This window comes from Rhipicephalus microplus, chromosome 5 (assembly GCF_043290135.1).
Source record: "Rhipicephalus microplus isolate Deutch F79 chromosome 5, USDA_Rmic, whole genome shotgun sequence".
NCBI lineage: Eukaryota > Metazoa > Arthropoda > Arachnida > Ixodida > Ixodidae > Rhipicephalus > Rhipicephalus microplus.
The window spans coordinates 203009737-203028358 of NC_134704.1; positions in this window are offsets into that span (position 1 = coordinate 203009737).

Here is an 18622-nt window from a genome sequence, read left to right on the forward strand (position 1 = left end):
TGGTAGACTTTGTTCTAATCCGCAGGGTAGCTTGAAATATTTGCAACAAAGACCGACTGATACGCGTGCGCGCGTGCAAGAAGGGGCATCTCTAAAGCGACTGCAGCGCCGCCGCATCCGGATGAGTTCTCGCTCATTTTCCGGTGCACGATGCGGACACTTCTGAAGTGATTCTTAAAAAGAGAAAAGAAGAGAAAAGTGAGCCCCGTTATTGTCTGCTTCAGTGAGCGACACCGCCACAGTAGCTCACGAGGGATGGGGGTGAGGAGGGATAAAAAGGATAGGAGTAAAGATGTAGGGAAGCCGAAGAAGGAGAAGAGAGGAAGAGACGTGAGGTGGTGAGCCAGAGCGAGAGACGACAAAATGAGGGGATAGAAGAGATAGGAAAGATGGGAGCATGGTCACTGGAGTCCGAGGACGGGGCGCACCTGCGAGAGCTCCTTTCGGCGTCGGTGGATGGCGTAGAGCAAGTCCAGTAAATCAGAGCTGCACTGTCGTCGGAGGTGGAAGGTCGTCGGCGGCAGGAGGTGACGTAGGGCGAGCCCAGTCGGCCAAAGCCACGCTGACGCCGGAGATCGCAAGCGCGCGGAGCGCGCGAGCGCCCGACCGGTCGGCCCGAAATCCAGCAAGCGCGTCCGCGGACACTTCTGTTTCTAGCCACCATAACCAGGCACCGGTTTTGCCATATACTCACCGCCGTGTGCCGCGCTGCGTTACTTTGACGCATGGGCGTTTCAGCACATCCGGCGTCCCTCTCTCAAAAAAAAAAAAAAAAAAGAGGGAGTGTTGTCTGGGTAACGCATCGGCGCGAATTTTGCGCCGGTTGCCGTCGGGCCGCACCGACAGACGTTGTCGCGCCCAAGGAGAGAGAGAGAGAGGGAGAGATGTAGACTTTATTATTTTCGGCAGATTGCTTGGATGGGCTCCCACCTTGGGGCCAACGGAGAGACCGTGTCTCCCGGCAGCTTCCTTGGCCTGCTGGATTCCCCAAAGTTGCTTGTCCAGGCCCGAATGAGCAGCGCAGACCGCCAACACGCCCAAGGAGGATTACATTTTTTTTATCCTCCTTGGTCGCGCCTGGCGACAGGTTATAGAGTGATTGCGTTTTGCTAACGTAGCTTCGATGTGCCCAGCGTGCGCGCGCGCCAACGCTACATTGGAGTATATTGGGCCCTTCATGATGCGCTCGCGGCCGTTTTGCTCGTCATATATACCAAACTTTGCGTTAGGTGACGTCAATAGATTACGAAATATATGACTGGTGCAAACGTGATAATCCTGACACGCATGTCATGTAAGAACATGACACGATACCACGCTAATAGCGTGTTCGCGGCCGTTTTGCTAGCTCCACATAAACTAAATTGTGTATCACGTGACGTGAATAGATGACGAAGGTAAACGACACATCCAATCATGATAATCATGACACGGAAGACATGTAAGGCATAATTTACCTCAACCTCGTAATTTTAAAGTGACATATCAACCTGTCTTATTCGTGCTTCGCATATCATCGATTCCCTAGCACTGTACGTGAGATCTCCCAATTTTTCGAAATGCGAAGCATTTCTTAGCGAACTTCGACAAATTTGAGCGTATCTATCTATCTATCTATCTATCTATCTATCTATCTATCTATCTATCTATCTATCTATCTATCTATCTATCTATCTATCTATCTATCTATCTATCTATCTATCTATCTATCTATCTATCTATCTATCTATCTATCTATCTATCTATCTATCTATCTATCTATCTATCTATCTATCTATCTATCTATCTGTCTGTCTGTCTGTCTGTCTGTCTGTCTGTCTGTCTGTCTGTCTGTCTGTCTGTCTGTCTGTCTGTCTGTCTGTCTGTCTGTCTGTCTGTCTAAGACTTCTAGCTCTCCTTGCCGTTTCGATAATGGTATCATTTCCAAACTTGGTTGGGCATAACATGACTGTATAAAGTACATATTTGACTAGTCATAACATGAAAATTATATGTATGTCATGAAAGTCATGATTTACATTTCATGGACCTGTAGCTCTTGCGGTGGTTTCGTTCACATGGCATGTTGCAACACTGGCATTGCATGACACGATTGCAAGACGAACCCAAGCGACAGACCCTAACATGAATGTAATGACATGTCTATCACGTAACAACATGACTACATGCCACGCTCATGATGCGCTCACGGCCGTTTCGCAAGCGTAACATGTAGCAAATGTTGTATTATGGTACGTGGATGGATGACGAAGCTATAATACTGGTGCAAACATGAGAAACATGAACTGCGTGTCATGTAACAACATTACTATATGCTACGATAATGATGCGCTCGCGGCTGCTTCGCTAGCTTCAAATGTACCAAACACGGTATTACGCGACGCCAACGAACGACATAGGTAAATGACACACCGAAACATGACAATCACAACATGTGTGTCATGTAACAACATGACTACATGCTACGCTCATGATGCACTCACGGCCGTTTCGCTAGCTTCACATATGCCAAATTTGGTATTACGTGACGCCAAAGGATGCTGAAGGTACGCGACTAGTGCGAACATAATCATGAGATGCCTGTCATGTGAGAACATGACTACATGCCACAGTCAAGGCGCCAATACATTTCGACATGACGTGGTGCGCGTGCTCACTGGCGTTCATTTCGTCGTGTAACGCCGGCGGTGCCATGCCAGGGGCCCGTCCTGGCATATACTCGCAGGTGCGCGCCACGCTTTGTTGCTGCCACGCACGTTTCAGCGCGTCTGGCTTCCCTTCGTAAAAAAAAAAAAAAAAGGCACACCCCACTCTCCATCATCCACGGAGTGAATGATAGAGAGTGTGGCGAAGCATTCGTCCGCCCATTTGTTCTTGCTTCCGTCCGTCCATGCGTCCGTCTGTGCGACCGTCAGTGCGTCCATCCGCCAGTCCGTGCATGCGTCTGTTCGTGCGTCCGTTCCTGCGTTCGTCCATGCATCTGAACCTGCGTCCGTTCATGCGTACATCCATGCATCTATCTGCGTGTTCATTTGTCCACCTACTCAACACTCCAGGTACCACCATCTCGCATTTTTTCATCCCTTTCCTGTCAGATATTGCTCAATGTACATGCCAATGAATGGTAATGGGGATTGAGAGACAGGAGAATTCGGCTTTTAGTTAATACGCACGCCGCGAACTTTTTATTGTTCAAAGAAGCACAGGAGAAATCTCCCACCGGCACCACCTTGCAGGTCAAAATGTAACACTTGTTACACACTACGACTACGACTACGCGGGACGAACAAGTGCCTCTTTAAGGACCTTCGCCCCTAAAAGAAGGAGACGCAGTGTTGTTTAGGTAACGCATCGGCATAGAGGAATGTTATTCTATGTTATCGGCGCGAAATGCAGCATGTCGCATTTCGCCCCAGATGCCGTCGGGCCGCGCTGACGGACGCTGGTCATGCCTGGCGTCAGACGCTTTGCTAACGTAGCGTCGCTGTGCCCAGCGTGCGCGCGCGTCAACGTTACATTGGAGTATACCGAGCCTTTCATGATGCGTTCGCGGCCGTTTTGCTAGCTCCACATATACAAATTGGTTTTACGTGACGTCAATGGATGACGAAATATATGAGTGGTGCAAACGTGATAATCCTGACACGCTTGTCATGTAAGAACATGACAACATACCACGCTCATAGCGTGCTCGCGGTCGTTTCGCTAGCTCCATATATACTAAATTTGGTATCACGTGACGTGAATAGATGATGAAGGTGAACGACACATTCAAACATTATAATCATGACACGAAAGTTATGTACGGCTATCATTTATATTCCTCCTCGTAACGTTGTGCTGATAATAAAGTGACATATTAACACTTCTCATTCGGAGGCGCTGCTGAGCGCCCACGATGGCAGACGTTCCTGGCCTCGGCTCCTTGTTTTCTGGTCAGTTTGACTAGTTTTTATGGGCAAAGTTTTTTTGTAGCGGCACCCGTTCGTCCCTCATAACCGTTGTAGTAGTGTGTAACAAGTATAAAATTTTGACCTCCAAGGTGGTGCCGGTGAGAGATTTGTTCTCTGCGTTGTGGAACAATAAAAGATATTGCTCAATGTACATGCCAATGGCTGCTAAGGGGGAATGAGAGACAGGAGAATTCGGCTTTTAGTTAACGTGCACGCTGCGAATTTTTTATTGTTCAACAACGCACAGAAGACAAGAAAGGGTTGCTGCGTTATACTCGCTGGGCGTAACCTCCTAGGTTTTAGAAAGGTTTAGCGAGCGTTGGGCCGCAGGGCCATGAATACAGTGAACTAGTACATGCCATGAACTTGAGGTGGTTAAAGGTGGGAAGTAGGCACGAAGTGCAAGCCGTAAGAAAGTGTGCATGTTCCTCCTCTCGATTAGTCCTTGGAATGTCCACTGGATGGTGGTGCTTCTATATGAGGAATATATGATGAAAAGATGCGAGATGGTGGTACTTGAAGTGTTGAATAGGTGGACGAACGGACACACGCATGGACGGACGCACAGATGGCTGCATGGACGGATGGACACATAGATGGATGCAGGAGCGGATGCATGGACGAACGCAGGTGTGGGCGCACAGATGGACGTGCGGACGCACGAACAGACGCACGCACGGATGGGCGGATGGACGCACAGATGGTCACACAGGCGGACGCATGGACGGATGGAAGCAAAAACGAATGGACGGGCGGATGCTTCGCCCCACTATCCATCATTCACTCCGTGGATATGCTGCCATTTTTTCCCGCTGATAGACCACGGTTCGTTGCCGCAGAAATGAATCCCAGTTACACGGTGAGCCTGTGTCGCACAGACGGTGTTTTTGGAGAACCTTTTTCTGTTTTTATCTGTGTTTTGTGAACTGACCACCCTAAGCCCAGCGAGCAGCTTCAGACTGGCCTGGCACAGCTGCCGGCGGCCGCGTTCGCACCGCGTCCGCGCGGCGATGCCGTGCCAGGTGAACCTGTTACGTCCGGCGCATTTCACTCCGAATCTCAAGACGCCTACTATGAAAATGACCACGGAATGCACGAGCATTCCAGTGAACTTAAGCGATTTCCCAACTCTAATAAAAACGAGACAATGGATGCAACGTAGTCTACGTTGTCATCAGAATTGCCTGTCGGACCTAATGTCAACGACATGGCAGTGGTCTCTTCTACCGGCACCACCGAACTTCTCGACAATGGGGTACAAAAGAATAACGCTGTGTACTACCGACGCCAGGTGTCACTGAACAGAAAGGCGACTCAGGCTGAACAGAAAGGCGACTCACGACGAACAGCAAGAAACAGGGCGACTCACGCCGAACGGGTGAGTCGGCCCCGCTAGACTGTTTTGATCAGGCCGCTAAACAAAGCGCATGTGACAGACCTTCCGAAACTACCCCTTACAGACGCTATAGAGCAAAGCGCTCCGTGAGCTTTTATTACAGAAGTGCCAATTCTCCGCTTTCACATAACCAGTACCTGCGTACGGATCACACTTCGTGACGAAGGTCATTTTCGCAAACTATGCACACTCTCGCGCTTAGTAGCAACAATCAATGGTAGCGTGCAAGTAATTGATGTCGACATATCGCCTCTTCAGCCACGCGCAGTCGGCAGCTCTCGTGGGGTAATAAAGATCCGACCCGGCCTAACAAGTGAGTATATCAAAGCGTCTCTGTGCTGTGAAGAAGCAACAATCACCGACGTGCGCATGCTCGGTAAAACACAGCTGCTGCTTTTGACATTTGATACAGACTCCATACCGACACGCTTGGTGTTTGGATATGAAGTCATCCGTGCTCACGAATATCGGCCTCGCCCGGTCGCATGCTACAGCTGTTATCGTTTGGGCCATGTTGCGAAATACTGTTCTTTCCCGCCAGTATGCCGGGACTATGGCAAAGCTCCGCATGAGGTTGACCCAAACTGTAAGCAGTTTCCTCATTGCGTGGCTTGTGGAGCGTCGACACACATTGCTCTCAGCCCGCATTGTTTTCAAGGAAAAATATCTGAATCAGCCCTTCCTCGCAACACTAATGATTCATCATCTACATCTGCCACACAGCCTACCCCTCCAACGCCTCGGAAAGTAACCTGGGCTCAAACAGCCGCTTCTTAAGATCTGACTCAGCTTATCAACAGCCTTAACTTAGAAGTACAGGAATCACGCCAAGAAAACCAGAGACTTCGTGACCTCATGCTGGACCAAAAGAAAGGGAATAGGTCCCCAAGGCTAAGCCGCAGTCGGTGTCGAAATAAAAGAAAGAGCCGTTCTTTGACACGTCGTTCTAAACCGCTCACGGACAAGGACTCCGCCTACTTTCACTATATGGCTCCTGTGACAAGAACGGGCTCAAGAATCTAATGTGAATCGGTCGGAGATAGTTAACACTCTAACACAAGCCCTTGATACCAAGCAAACTCGGTTTCAAAATATGTTTGATGAACTGCAGCGCAATGTCCTCACTGATGACAAAAAGCGCCGCAAATCAGGGCCTTCCTCATGAGCTCTTTCGTTCAAGGGGTGCAGTGGAATCGTCGTAGTTTTAACCAAACGCGCTCCACTATCCCTAATTATGTTCAAAGACATCGCCCCTTATCCTTTTTATTCCAAGAGACGCGCGGCACCTGCTCTCTTCATAGTTACCGTGGTTTTCAGACACCAACCGTCAAACCTAAGCAGCAGCTTCAGAAAGGCCAGGCAGCACTTCTGATGCGTAATGACTGCCCGGCTACTCAATTGGACATTCTTGATCTCAGTTATAATGCTCGCGAAATAGTAGCTGTTAAAATTTGTCCTCCTGGCCAAAAGCCCTTCGTGTGCCATGACTGCATACTTTCGCCCACGAAATATTTAAGTTGGACCATACGCATGGCTGGATACACCTGAGCAAGTATCTAAGAACCTCCCTCTGCTCATTGGAGGTGATTTTAATGCTCATCACCCTGATTTGGGTGCCCGAAAGCCGAATAAACGTGGAAAATACTTTTATGGCGCTATTGCACTCTCCTCTGTAGAATTTTGTGACGCCCCCGACACCCCTACAAGAATAGGACTACCTCGAGCGCAAAGAGACAGGACCCCCAGATCTTACCCTCGTTAGTCCCCAATTTTTAAGGCACTGGACTGTCTCCAGCCAGTCATGGGGCAGTGATCATCTCCCGATATTCGTGGTATTTCATCGAAAACGCCTCCGTATCAAAACAACAACAAGGATCACTAAATGTAATACTTTTCGTAGTAATGTTACTGGATCCTTCTCGACAGTTGAGGGACTTCTGCACATTGTTCGACAGGCCGTGAGCTGCCACGCGAAACAGTGCTATGCGAAGACCATACTCAACCGATGGATAACCATTTAGGCAATTTATGGAAAACAGCAGACTATATAGTCAGAAGATACCGCTCGCACGGCAAATGACATTCTGGCCTCATGAAACTTATGCACTAATTTAACCTTATCAATGAATATCAGCTCTAGCTTCAAAGTGAAGCCTGGCAATCCACCTGCTAGCGCCTTGGCTGTGTACCAGGCCTCCAAAGTCAATGGCACATTTTTCACTGCCTTAGCGGTAAAGGGAAGGGCAACCCTCCTCTGGCTGGGCTGTTCCTCAAAGCATATCCGTTAGTTGTAGAAGACGAAGTTATTGCCACTTTCTTTCCGCACGCTTCACTCACTCTGCCTGCAACTCCGAAAGCCTAAACCATAACGCTACCTGATCCGAATCTCGATCGCACATTTAGCATGGGAGAAACGATAGCAGCCATCAAACACGGGCGTCCTCGATCGGTGCCTGGCCATGACCGAATCACATGGCAAGAACTCCGCAACCTCGAAGATGAAGCCCAAGACGCACTTTTGGCGGTAATTAATGACCTCTGGGCCTCAGAAAATGTTCCGGAGAACCTTAAGCTGTCTCTCATTTATCCTATTCCGAAACATGGAAAAGAGAAGACACACTGCAAGAGCCTCCGGCCAATATCTTCAACGTCTACTTTCTGTAAGCTCATTGAACGCATGATTCACACACGCATGTCCCACTACTTCGAGATAACCCGGCCGGGATACCATCCAGCCTAGGCGGGTTTTCGCCCTAACCTCGGCACCCATGACTGCGTTTGGCTGCTACGGCGTGTTATCAATCGTACCTCAAAAAAAGATGTTACCTGACCACTTGCTGGCCATTGACATGCAGAAAGCGTTCGGTAATGTTCACCATAGCTCGATTCTTGAAGCACTAGCTAAGCGATTCCCAAGTCAGCGTGCGCAGACATGAATTCGAAATTTCCTTGCAGCTCGGACCATTCGCTTAAGCGATGTATCACCTAGATGGAACCCAAAGACTTACTACTTGGGCAGAGGTGTTCCACAGGGATTTATTTTAGGAGTGACGCTGTTTAATCTGGCCATGAGCAGGATAGCAGAAAACCTTGAACGAGACACCACGGCTAGATTCGCTATCTACGCCGATGATATTACTATATGGACCGAGGCAGTGGATTAGTCTGACAAAGAATCAATGCAGACGGCGCTGCAGGCAGCCCTACTTAGTTTAGAGTCCACTCTTAAGGAAGTAGGCCTGCAGCTGGCTCCACATAAGGCAGAACTTATAAGTATAGATGGCAAGAATCGCACCAACCCGAAAATGTGCATCTCACTCCATATTGAATTACCCTCTATACAATAAAAAACAGACAAATCAAAGTTTTAGGTTTACCAACAGCCAGCTGCAACAGCCCACAAAAGTGGGTACGTGAACTGCGGTAGGCATGGCCAGCCACGTTACATATGATACGGTGGGCTTGGTGGCTGCTTCGTTTCGTCACCAACTAATCCACTGCTCTTCGCTATGCAGGTTACTGTTCCGCAATCACTCTCCACAAAGAAGAACAGTAATTACTTCTTGCTGCAGCTGCCGAGCACACGTTGCAGCTGTACGACTGTGGTTGAATGAGTCGGGGCCATGATATTGTTATTGCTGCTTGTATCGGGAGACATCGAGTCTAATCTGGGTCCTAATACTACTGTACTCGTTGAACTGCAAAAGCTTTCCGCGGGCCAGTCGACTCTCTTAGAGAAAGTGCAGGGACTGAAAAGTCAACTACTCTCAACAGAACACGCCCTCTCCGACCTAACAAAGCGAATCACTGATATGGAAAAACATTACCAAGCTCTCCTCCCCCTAAAAACAGAACTAGAACTAATTAAGAGCAGCACCGTTCATGCAGCACGCAAAACAGACCACCTTGAGGCATGCTTGGATGATGCAGAGAGCAGATCGTGGCGTAACAATTTAAAATTTTACGGCCTACCAGATGCTAATCCTTCAAAATATTCGCTGAATCTGAGGAACTAATCATTCGTCATTGTCATCACTACTTAAGCATACATACTAATCCTAAAAAAATTGATCGCGTGCATCGTTTGGGCCGCAACTCAGTCAACGAATGCAGACCAATAATCATGAAGTTCACTTTCTTCAAGACAAAACGCGAAATCTTTTCAAGCGAACGTAAGCTGAAAGGAACGACATACAGCATTGGAGAGGATTTTTCACGTCGTGTTCAAAATGCTAGAAGGCAGTTGGTCGAGTTTGCAAAGCAGAAGTCCTGCCCATTTTCTAAAACGCTACACGTAGGCCAGAGACGCTACACGTTCAAAGAAACCTCAAAAACATTGCAAAAAAATAAATCGCAATCATGTCGACGTCAAACTGAATTCACTGATTGTTGCCCTCAATCAAAAGCTAACCTTTCTTTGTCAGTAAATTTTACGAACGCTTGAAGTCTCATGCCTGAATGCGATCACCTGTATCATCATGTCAAGTCATCAGATAGCAGTTCTCTTATATAACAGAAACGTGGCTAACAAATGACGTCACCAACGCGGAAGTGCTCACCGATCTACTGGATTTCAATGCTTATCGGAAAGACCGCACAGGCTCTCACGGGGTTGATGTCCTCATTGCAATCAGTAATCAGTTACCATGTTCTGTTATTACCATCGACTCAGATTTAGAAATTTTGTGGGTGTTAGTTCAGGCACTGCCACAATCTATATTATTAGGAGTTTGCTATTGGCCTCCACATAATAATCCTAACTTTTTTGTGCACTTCATAGCATTTTAAGCCAGCTTACATCAAAGTATCGTAAAGCTGAAATTGTTCTTTTCGGTGATTTCAATTTTCCTGGTATCAACTTGGAAGACGACACTTCTACCGCCAACTCAGCTGAAACTAGTGATTTTCTTAATGTTCTTCTTGATTACAACCTAAAGCAGTTAGTAACGCAGCCAACTCGTGTCACAAGCGATTCTTCTAATATTATGGATCTAATACTAACAACTAGTCCTAATAGCCTGTCTTCAATTCACTATCTCCGTGAGATAAGTTACCGCAAAATTATACATGCAGTCTTTAGCTTCAGCCCTGTTACTCGTCACATACACAAGAAAGTTACAACCTTATACGATAAGGGTCTCTACGAAGCTATAAATGATGATCTTACAGTATTTATTTCCTCATTTCAGTCTAAAATTGACCACTGCTTTATTCAGGAGAACTAGCTAATTTTCAACACAAGCTGACTGACCTAATAGCCAACTTCATCCTTAAAACCAGTATTCGTGTTAACAGTCATAAGCCATGGTTTAATAAATCTTTGCACCGACAACAAGAAAAAGCGTACATTTTGGACTGCAAAGCTAAAAGGAGGCTACCACAACTGGGATAAGTACTATGAGGCCGAAAAAAACCTGTCTGATGGCTATCTATGACGCTAAGTTCAAAATTTCTAACAATGATTTGCAGAATATGTTAGCTAACGATCCCGGAAAGTTCTAGCAGGTGCAGGTAATTAACCCTAAAGCAGTTATCAGCTCCACTCTTACTAACGAATCTGGGGAGGCTCTATCAGATGCTGAGTGCACTGATGCTTTCAATAACGCCTTCTCATCTGTATTTACTAACGAATAAAACGCACCATTACCTGTATTTTCTCCTCATATCACTTTTGCCATGCCTGAAATCAGTTTTACTACTGACGGTATCTCATCCCTCTGAAAAGTTGACGCTATCATCAGCATCGGGACAAGATAGTAATAATGTAAACTGTTGAAAAATACATGTCACATTGTGTCGGGGTATCTTGTTTTGTTATTTTCGCAATCTCTTTTAACAGGCATCATACCAGACGATTGGAAAGTGGGGAAGGTTGTTCCTGTCTTGAAATCTGGTAACAAGAACTCTCCACTCAACTACCGACCAATCTCTTTGACCAGAATACCTTGCAAACTCATGAAACACGTCATTTTTTTTGTTTGGTTTGGTTGGCTTTATTCAAGGCAAAATTGAATAAGATTGCCTTGGTGGACACGACTAAAGGCTAAGGACGCCTGACTTGGTCGTGCCACCCTGGCAGCAAAGCAGAAACATACCGCAAGTACAGTACGCAGAAAATTACAACATCACGTGTTATTTTACACGGGTACCATCGTCGAACAGGAACTGCCAGAAGTGCGAATAAAAGAATAGAAATATAAACAGTTCTTATTCGAGTGGTGGCAAATACAAACAAATGCATGTTTTCTATCAAATAAATTAACAAGAGACATCTTGACTAGGAAACTGGGTTGCTCTACAAGACAAATTAGAGTATAATAAACAACAGGCAAAGGGTTTACTCTTACGTTATAAACTTTCTCGACTCCCATAACTTCTTTCATCATTCTCAACATGGGTTTCGTAGGGGCCACTCTACCGAAACCCAGCTTACCATCTTTGTTCATGACCTTCATGCCAACCTCGACATCAACAAACAAAGAAACTGATTCTATATTCCTTGATTTTGCGAAAGCCTTTGATAAAGTACCCCACAAACGCTTAATATTCAAACTGCCTTCGTTAAACTTGCACCCGTATATACTTAACTGAATAAAAGAATTCCTGACTAACCGCATGCAATCAGTGTTTACAAATGATCTGTTCCTCTTCCGGTAACATCGGCTGTACCACAGGGCTCTGTCCTTGGTCCTCTTTCATTTCTGATCTACATTAGCGACCTTCCGTTGCACATATCTTCAAATTGCTGCATGTTTGCTGACGACTGTGTCATTTATCGTACCGTCACTAACCCTTCTGACCAAATGTTATTACAAGAAGACTTCAACCATATCCTACAATGGTGTGATGACTGGCTTATGAACTAAACCCTACTAAATGCCAACTAATCTCATTCACTCACTGTCTAAACCCTCTTCGATTTTCTTATAACATAGCTAACGTCACTGTCGAGCCATAACCACTTACAGATACCTTGGAGTCACCCTATCGTACAATTTATCGTGGAACACTCGCATAACTAAAATCGTATTGACATCGAAAAACCCTGGGCTTCTTTAAATGCCACTTATGCAGCGCTCCAAGTCAAGTAAAACTGCTTGCTTATACATCATTAGTTAGGTCTAAGTTAGTATATGCATCTCCCATCTGGAATCCGCCTGAGGTTGGTCTTACGAGTTCCCTTGATGCCATTCAAAATCGTGCAGCTAGATTGATTCGTGCTTCATACTCATACGACATCAGTGTTTCATCCCTCAAAGCCGAGTGTAGCTTATCACCTTTATCACGTCGTCAACGCATTGCAAGCCTCTCATTATTTCATAAGTTTTTTCACTCTCCATTTAATCGCTCTTCTTACATTATCCCTGCAGCTCACATATCTCATCGCACTGGTCATGCGCTTCTAGTTTTTCGCCCACGTGCCTGTACTAAAACATTTACTGCTTCTCTTTTTCTCAGAGAAGCGAAAGACTGGAATCGCCTTTCCCACGATATCGCCACAACCACCTCTCCATCAGTCTTCATACATAATATTTCAAATGTAACTTCACATTGATCGTTGTGACAAAACTATCGAATGTATGTTACCCACCCCTTATGTAATACCTCTCGGCGGTCTTTAAGGAAATAAAAATGAATGAATGAATACGTCGTCTGTTCAACAAATACATAGGTACACGACAACAAGCCTGTCACACTGTCGCAAGAGATGCGGTTGTTGAAAAGATATTGTACGGTGTACCCATATACATGTTCTTTCCAACGGACATCCAAAATTTGGAACGCCTTCATCGGGCTACTCTCCGATACCATCACGGGACACACTAAGATATACACCCCTGAAAGCGCAGGGGGTTTGCCCCTTCTGCAAGACGTCATCCGTGAAGCCCACACTCGACACCACATCCGCATGGAAAACACACCGCAAGGTCGTCGACTTCTGGCCTGGGATTGTCAGCGCCATGACGATGCACCTCTAATCAGTCCTAACTCCCATGGGAAACTCCAATAGCCTCTCGACTGTTCTGTCGCCCCATATCTTGTCACAATAACACTGCCCGCCAGTTTCATGCCACGTGACAACTCAGGGAAGCGAGCTTAGATATACATTCGACATATACACGGACGCTGCCCCCTCCAATGGCGAAGCTTGTATAGCATGGATCTGTGCGCAGAACACCGAGTACACTGGGTGCTACAGGTGCCATCGACTGAACGGTACGACTATGCATGCCGAACTACTTGCCATATGGGGAGCGACTGCAAGCCTCCCATACATTGTACAGAAACCCCTTCGTGTCATTACCGACTCGCACGCTGCCTACTCGGAAATATTTCACCCAGCGTCGAAGGATTCTACAGCTGCTGCTATTCAAAGCATCATTCGTGGGCCTGAAAAATCCGTCAGGCCAATAGAAAGTATCTGGGCGCCGGGTATACGGGTGTGTCCGGGAGAAACACGGCGGCGCACGCCACTGCTGCTTCCGCAGGTGGGTCGACCAATCTTTCTCTGCCCCCACCCCTCAGGGTGAACCCGTATGAGCTCTTAAGTCTAATGGCTGCCTCGACAGCCACAATGCACCACGTACCCATGCCCCTGCGTCATGATAGCAAAAACGCGTTGCGCAGGTTACCCCACTAGTCCTATTTTCTAGCAAATGTCCGCTTTCATGCTCCCAAGAAGTCTTCAATAATAAGGTCTTCGCCAATTCTGCATGCACACTATACTCTTTAGCGAAATGGCGACAGTCAGACATAGCGACAGCGACATGCAATCACTGCGGGCTGCGCTGCCGCGCAGACTTTTACCGCTTACTTTGGGAGTGTTCCGCATTTGAAAAAAGGGCGAATGGCCACACAAGCTTTGCAGACCACAAATTATCGCGAAGCGCTCTTTAACGAACCTGAACACGCAGTTATTATTTGCCCAATATGGAAGTCAGAGTGGCCTGATCAGAGTAGTTTAGGGGCCCCGACAAACCACAGTACTGACCCTATACCACCTCGGTACCAGTGATGGTGTACACAATAGGTGTAAAACCCGTGACAGTGTCAACTAGTAGTGTAGTTATAAAGTCTCGCTCATCCCCTCATAGGTCCTGTGGTTTCCATTTTTTTCTTTTTTCAATAAGAGAGTTTTCATCCATCCTTTCTCATTCGTGCTTCGCATATCACAGATTCCCACTGTACGTGGGACCTGCCAATTTTTCTACGTCTAGAACGTAAGGTAGGATCTATTTATTTATGACCAAACAGAAGAAGGTGAAACACTTAAACAAGCGTGCAAACATGTTCACTCTGTGTGATTTCATTGTTTATCGCATTCTTTTGTCACGCGCGAGAGAGTTCATAAGGCATACGAGGCGATGCTTCAATGAGCGCATGCGTGAGCACACATTGGCTATAAAAAAGAAGTGGTTATTTAAATTTCTACTGTAGAATAAGTGGCTGTGTTACCTGATTGGAGAACCTATAAGTGATGGCAAAGGCACGCGAATAGACTGAAAAAGAGAATATTAAAGGTTTTGCTTGGATCAGGCAAAAAGATGTCAAATGCACAAGCATGCCGTCAATTTCACTATCGGACAGGCGAATTGTCTCCTTACACTGTCATGTTTAGTGTTGAAAACCTTTGCAGAGTCTAACAGTCTGCAAAGCTTGTCTTTCCATTTCTTTTGTGAACATTGCAATTAGGTTTCGGTTGATGTGCACTCTTTTCACCTCTTTTATTTCTAATATAAGTAACGCTTTTACGAGTCCTTCAATTTGTACTTTCTTGGTGATGTGTTACATCATTGTCGCTCTCTTGTCAGAGGTTTCGGATAATTTGAAAATAGCTTTGGCACAGAGCGAGCGCTCAAAAAGAGCGCGCCGCCAACTCCTCGCGACGAAACGCCGGAGTGACGCCGCGAGGTCAAGGATAAAAGAAAAAGAAAAAAGAAAACAAGCTCCCCGGGCACGCTCCCTCTCCCCGCGGAAGCGTGGCTTCGCCGACGAACCTCCTCACCCCACAACGGCGGCCGCGCAAGCCTTCGATTTTTCTAGATAGAAAGGGGCGTGGTCATACCGACTTGAGTCATCCGCCGCGGAGGGCATTCCAACCGTCTCACCCTCTCCCCAGCCTTCGCTGCGTATCGCGCCGATGAAATGACGAGAACCTTCTGGAATCTCGCGCGGAAGGTATTTAATCGAGCAGCCGAAACGAGAGAGCAGGAGAAGACGGAAGTTAGCGCCAGAGCGCGTAGGGATTTCGCCGTGTAGTCGGCGAAGGCTTTGTCCGTAGAGACAAGGCAGGAGAAGAAGATGATTTCCACCTGAGGGGTGACGACTCGAGCTACAGGCAAGAGTGCGTGTTTACCGCTATTGAGCGAAGACGCGTGGCAACAGCTGCGTGTGTGAAGCCGACGTGGTTCCGGCGAAGAAGTTGAAGCTTGGAGAGTGGCCTATTGAAGACGTGCGGTTTCCTGGAAGAGAAACTTCAGCGAGGTTTCCTGGAAGAGAAACTTCGAGGGCAGCGGAACGACAACAACGCTGGACTTTGAGTGAGTGATTCTCGGAAGAGTATCATCCAGACTTTTGTTCCAAGAACTTTGGACTGAATAGGTTTCCTATTTCTTTAGTCTTTAAGTGTCTTGGTTGTTTAATGCATGTGACTGCATTGTAGTGCGTATTGTTGTCTGTGTCCGTTGTTTCGAGTGTGGCTGATTGTACTGTGTAGTACGTTGTTTGTTTGGTGATATATTGTACTCAATTATCGTGGAGAGTGCATACTTGTGTGTTGTTTTGATCTGCAATTATTGAGAATATAATTTCGATTGTTTATCAACTCTCGGCTCTGACTTGTTCTTTGGGCCACAGCCGGCGTCCGCTGGTGCGCCGAAAAGGACCACTTCTAAATTGTCCACGCTTTCGTGGTGCGGTTCGGGGGGCCGATACTTCGGCCCTTGGAATTAGCCCGGCGATCGCCTCCCTAACTAACGGGACCTGTGTGACAATTAATCTGGCGTCCGCGACAGGACCTTTTGGTGCACAGTGTGTCGAAAGTAGTGAGAAAGAGCCTCGAGTTGTTGATAGTGCTATCGGAACGATTTTGTGTGTTGCTCAGTGTTCTCGTTAACGAGTGCAGGAGAGTGTTCCGATAGACTGATTTAGGCAGATACTTTTTGCACGCGGCAAGGTTTTATTTCCAAGACACAATGGATCTCGAAAAGGTAGTCGCTCTTGGTGAGAAGATGGGTCTTTCTGGCGCTGAACTATGAAAGTGGGTCACCCAGAAGGAAAAAGAAGAAAAGGAGAGAGCCAAGGAAGAAAAAGCAGCTGAGTTGGAACGAGAGAGGTTGGCAGCTGAGAGAGCCAAGGAAGAAAAAGCAGCTGAGTTGGAGAGAGAGAGAGGTTGGCAGCTGCGAGAGAGAAAGAAGGAAGAGAGGCAAAGGAGCAACAGCTGAGAGAAGAAAGAGAGCAGCAATTGAAGTTGGAGCTGGAGAGAGAAAAGATGGCAGCTGAGAGGGCCAAAGAAGAAAGAGAAGCGGAGATGGCTGAAAGGGAACGGCAGCGGCAGCACGAGATGGAACTCGAGCGGCTCCGTTTGCAACAGCGAAGTGAAACTGCCGTCCAAGCTAGAGTTGAAAGCAGCGAACAGGAAGATCATGGCTTCCGCTTGAACCCGAGCAAGCTGCTCGTAGCGTTTGATGAAAGGAATGACGACCTTGACGCGTACCTTCACCGATTTGAGACGATTGCAAGGAGCCAGAATTGGCCGGAACATCAATGGGCAACTGCTTTGAGCACTTGCTTGAGTGGTGAAGCGCTCAGTGTGTACGGTAGGCTGACGCCGACCGATGCAGCCAACTATGCAAAGGTGAAAACTGCTTTGCTGAGGCGATTTAGATTTGCTGTAGAAGGTTTCCGGGACAGATTTCGGACAGGAAAGCCAGCTGATGGTGAGACGGCTACGCAGTATGCCGCCTGACTTTGCCGTTATTTCGACAGATGGATTGAACTTTCAGGGACAGCGCAGGAGTACGATGAGCTTAGAGAGCTCCTAATTAGAGAACAATTTCTTACTAGTTGCTACCCAAGCCTGTCACTGTACTTGAAAGAGAGGAAGGCTGACTCACTTGAAGACATGCTTGAATTGGCTGATCAATTCTTGGAAGCGCAAGGTGGCACTAATTTGGCCAAGGTCAAGAAGGATTGTCCCGAGGAGTCGAAGAAATTGGCTCCCGAAGAAAAGAAGCGTGCACCAGAGAGCATTCCGCGATGTTTTCTGTGTAACCGACTGGGTCATCGCGCGAAAAACTGTCGAACAATCTTTACGAGCCCTACGGTTGTAAAATGTTTCAAGTGTGGTCAGACTGGGCACAAAGCAGACGCATGTCGAAACGGAGCGAGTCAAACTCACCAGGTGTCCTGTGTGCTAGCAGCACCGAAATCCGATGATAAGGCCGTCACAGATGGATTGGTAGAGTTGAAAAATGGGGAGAAAATACCTATTGTGGGTGCTTTAATGTCAGAACAGCCAACCGGTGTTGCGAAGGGAATGCCAACGCTGCCTGGAAAAGTTGCGGACAAAAAGATTACGGTGTTAAGAGATACCGGCAGCTCCACTGTTATCGTGCGGAGAAATTCGGTACGGGAAAGTGAGTTAACCGGCAAAACGAAACCGGTTTGCTTAATTGACCGTACAGTTCGGATGCTTCCCGAAGCAGAGTTTGAGGTGGAAACCCCGTACTTCAGCGGGAAGGTTACCGCTCTATGTATGACGACCCCCCTTTACGACCTTGTCATCGGAAACATCGACGGGGCGCGAGGACCGAATGATCCGGAATGCTTGGGAGAATACCCTAAGATAGAACCCTCGCCAACCCAGCGACCGCGAGATACAGTGGAGGAGCAGCCCGTGACGGATCTCACTAGAGCCCAAGGTGAAGCCGCGGCGCAAGAGACAGTGAAGGAGAAGATGATCGTGTTGAATGAGTTCACGGGCCGAGCAACCGGACTTACGTCGACACGACCTCAACCGACCGACAGTGTAAAGGTGACGGAGTCGGCCAGCCGGGCCAAATGTCGAGACATGAACAAGCTGGTAAATAAACAGACAGGACCCGTCGAATGTTATGACCCGTTAGCAGTGTCAGAAGTGACAACGATGGCTGAGACGCCGCCTCTGATACCGTCGTTGGGAGGGGCTCACCGGAACAAAACGAGCAAAAAGGATAAGAAGAGATCGAGAGAGCACCGCAAGAAAGGGTGCAAGCGCCGCTCGAAATACACA